We start from the raw sequence: 4,749 nt of genomic DNA, 5'->3' as shown, positions 1-4,749 counted from the left end.
TGAACAGCTAACCTGCTCCGGAGCAGGTTATGTTCGAGATACAGATCGCCGGGTATAAAAGCACCGCCCACTGACCAATCAGCTCTCTTGGAAAATGGCATGCCCTTTCGAAGAGAATCCAGTGGAGCTCGGTGCGCGGATCGTGAGAGGATCCCTCCGAAGAGAACGCGTATTCAGGGACCGCCAAAACCCCTTTGCTTTCCCTGATGAGTACCTGTATGAACGATCCAAAAAAAAAAGGAAAAAAAGAAAAAAGAGGTGGAGGAGAAAATAAAAAATAAATCAATCAATGAATAAATAAAACAAATCATCACCCAAAATCCGATGTACAGTCAATCCAAAACTAATACCAATTAAATAAATAAATCAAGAAGAAATCAAAAAGAAGATGCATTTGTAAGGGGATAGCAAAAAAGGGATTTTCAATTTCGTCCCTCGAACATTCTGAGAAGTCACTTTAAAATACTAAATACCCCCCTCCTGAAAAAATAAAAAATAAAATAAAATAAATTAAAAAAACCAATTCGTTGGTACAGCATCAGCACAAGTTATCGGTCAACAACAATAGTTATAGAACCAATATATACAGGACTGTCTCAGAAAATTTGAATATTGTGATTTTCTGTAATGCAAACACAAAAACAAAAAAATGTCATACATTCTGGATTCATTACAAATCAACTGAAATATTGCAAGCCTTTTATTATTTTAATATTGCTGATCATGGTTTACAGTTTAAGATTAAGATTCCCAGAATATTCAAATATATGTTTATATCCCTGTGAATTTACGCATTTATACAGTCAGCGATCTTTTGCCAGCTGTCTTTCCTGCATTTTGCAGCTGCAACTGTGTTGCTTTTTGCCTGTATTATATGCCTATACTCATCATATTTCCGTAAAATTATTGTTTGCTCTTCGCTACTGAAATAAGCGGCTCTGACAGCGGACTTCTCCATGCTTGCGATTGGTCATGCGCTGAAAACACTGCCCCTTTTATGTGCACGCGCTCATATCCAGATTGGAGAAACCTGGGTTGATATACCGAGTTGATAACCACCGTCGTGTGACCGCTTAGCGTGATTGCAATTGTCCGGGTTAGTGAATCTGGATAAGGAAAAGATATCCTGGGTATGTTGAACTTGCTTCGTAGTACAGGCCCCAGGTTGGACACCCCTGGTTTAGGACTTTAGACGCAAATAACAGAGTTTTGACTTTGATTGTAGATGTTCTGGAGAACCCATGAAGGGAGGCCAACACGGGAGAGATATGTGGTCTCCTACTGGTTCCTGTCAGCACTCGCGCTGCTGCTTTGATCAAATCTAAATCCAGACCTTCACCCAGTGAGGATCTTCAGGACGGGCTGAAGAAGACTTTGCACATCAGTCCCACTCTCCCATCATCAATACAACATTTGGTGAAAGGATAAATGCAGCTCTGGATGGAAATGAATGTTTAGATACATGATGATCTGACTGAAACAAGGACATGGTCACATGACATCTAAAGGAAGTCCACATAAATATTAGAGTGAGACACTTGTTTAGTCCAGTTTATTGATGCTGAATAAATGAAGCTTGTAAAACAGAATCAACTGTTGATCAGACAGTGAGACAAAATTAAGACTTGAATCAACCTAAAATGCAATCAGTTCCAGATATAAAAGATCAGATTCTACCATCAGAGTACAAATGAAAGGTAGAGCAGAGAAAAAAGAAGACAAGTGATCAACAAGTGCTCCTGCTGAACAACTACATCAAATGCGACTGAACATGAGTCCAACTGTCCACTTCCTGTCAGCAGATGGACAACCGGACGTCCTCCAGGTCTTTTATCCTCTATTTGGGTTTGGAGACGCGGCTGCAGAGACTGCTGGGGTCACTGTTGGTTGGTTTTGATCCTCACAGCAGAATAAGTCACCACATCTTCTTCCTCCTTGACATGAAATGAACAAAGCAGAAACATGATAATCAGAAATCCTGCTCATCAGCCAGTGTAATCACCTGCTCTTCTATATTTACTTACATGTTTCGGTAACACTTTACAATAAGGGTCCCTTAATTAACGTTAGTTAATGCATTATTAAGCATTAATTAACAGTTTAATAATAGTTAAATAACCATTATTATGTATTACTTAACATTAATTAGCATATTAGTTAATCCATTAATAAACAGTTAGTTAATGCATTATTAAGCATTAATTAACAGTGTAATAATTGTTAAATAACCATTATTATGTATTACTTAACATTAATTAGCATATAAGTTAATGCATTAATAAACAGTTAATTAATGCCTACTGCTCAGAGTTAATTAATACATTAGTAAGCATTAATAAACGTTACATGTTGTAATTATTTATCCTTATGTATGCATTATTTAGTATTAAGTAATACATTAGTTAATACATAAGTAAAACGTTAATAATGTCCCTAGTAATCATTTACTAATGGTGTTTATTTGGAGTGAATATGCATTAAGTAACAGCTACCTAATACATCTACTAATCATTCGCTAATGGTGTACATGTTTACTGGATGGGCATTATTAAACAACTATTTAGAGTCTTAAGTAATCATTTCTTAATGGTGCTGTGTATGTTATCAGGTAGCTTACCTGACCTTATGAACGGTAACCTGACATAAACCTTAATAAATGTATAGGAGTGGCTCATAACCATTACTTAACCATTAGTAAAGGCTTGCTGGACCCTTATTGTAAAGTGTAACACATTTATCCCTTAGGTAACACAGTATTAATGCTTAACTGCCTCATAAGCATTACTTAACCATAATTAACCATTAGTAAAGGCTTGCTTATTGTAAAGTGTAACACATTTATCCCTTAGGTAACACATTATTAATGCTTAACTGCCTCATAAGCATTACTTAACCATAATTAACCATTAGTAAAGGCTTGCTGGACCCTTATTGTAAAGTGTAACACATTTATCCCTTAGGTAACACATTATTAATGCTTAACTGCCTCATAAGCATTACTTGACCATAGTTAACCATTAGTAAATTAAGCAATCACATATAAAGAAGTTTACACTTTTTATTTAAAACAAAATAAAACAGATAACAGATAACATTTGTTATATGTATACATCTTATACATATATATATATATATATATATATATATATATATATATATATATACACACACACACATCTGTGATAACAGATACGTAACAACAATTAACACAGAGGAGAGCTTTGAACAAACATTATTTAGTAACATAATACAATAACACAGTATGATAGGCTGGCATAATTTTATCATCCTTCATTTTATGTATTGTAGCAGAAATTACTTTAGTGGCCTTTATAACCTCCTTGCATCTTTTAGCAAAGTCTGCCACCGTCTCCCCCTTCTCCACCTGATCATATTCTTCTGGAGCAGCTATTGCGAGCTCGGCAATCGCTGCAGTCCTCACAATAGTAAGTCTGTCTACTCCATACTTCTCGAAGGATTTGGCCATATTCTTCCCCGTCTGGAAAATGGCAAGGACTTCCTTGTACTGCTTCACCACATCACCTGGTCCTCCAACTAATATAAACACACAAAAACAAGAAGGAATGTATCATTTGAATCATGAGATTGATGAGAAGAAAAAAACAAATCATTGTATTTTACTGTTAATGTTCAATGTGCCGCGAGACACACTAATCCAATATGTGACACCTCAACACAGTGTAGAAGGATTTTCTGGCACAACTTCACCAAGGTACATGGAAACACCATGACACACACAGGGAATTATCAAGGCTAAATTGGGAGAAAAAGAGGGGAAAATGCTAAATAAAAATGGACACATTTGGGGTGAATCATTTTTGGAAATGAACATTCATTTGGACCGTACTGGTCCTTCTGGTACATCCCTCTATCAGCGTGCAGGGCTTGAATTTAGCACTCGCCACTTGCGACCCAAATTCCTCAAGTGGCGAGACAGATTTTCTTGCCACTTGGCTAGTTAGAAAAATCGAGATTCCCAACTTTTGTGCCATTTATAAATCAAATTGAGATTCCCAATACTGTGCGCACCATTGCACCTTTTTATTTTTTATTCTTGATGTCAACTCCGGGTGAACCGTCTGAGTCTGACTCTGAAGAATGAATAGTAAACACTCTGAAGAACAACTGGAGAAAATGGACCAATGCAATGTCTCAGTTTGACCAGCAGGGGACACACTGTATAGTTCCTTAAATGGTTTAGCTGTTGTCTTGTGGTTGTCTTAAGACAGGCTAGGTTGGTTGTTGTAGTCTTTATAAGACACTTTCAAGCTAATAATAAAAAGGCTGCTTGTTTTTAAATTCACTTGTTCGTTCTCATTTGGACATTTTTATCCAGCCCAGAATAAACACATTATTTATACAATACACCTGCTGCATTATAGAATATACAGACAGGACAGGATCAAAGTGTTACTTTGAAGGTGTAATGCTATATATTCCTCCATAAATGTTAGATTTACAATTAAGTAGGCAACTACTGAAATTAAATTATACAAGAACACATCATGCAATATAGTAGTACACTACTGAATGATAATTGTAGCGTATAGAAAAACAGGATTGATGTAATATGGTACTACGATGACTGCTATATACAAATGATGTTGAAATACAAAAGTAAAGCAACGTTTTGGTTTTGGCTAGTAAAAAATCTGGTTGGCTAATAACTTTTTTCATCTACTAGCCACTTGGCTAGTAAGTCAAAAAGTTAATTTCAAGCCCTGTCAG

Source organism: Cololabis saira, chromosome 23 (genome assembly GCF_033807715.1).
Source record: "Cololabis saira isolate AMF1-May2022 chromosome 23, fColSai1.1, whole genome shotgun sequence".
In the NCBI taxonomy this organism is placed as follows: Eukaryota; Metazoa; Chordata; class Actinopteri; order Beloniformes; family Belonidae; genus Cololabis; species Cololabis saira.
This window is presented reverse-complemented; position numbering follows the sequence as displayed.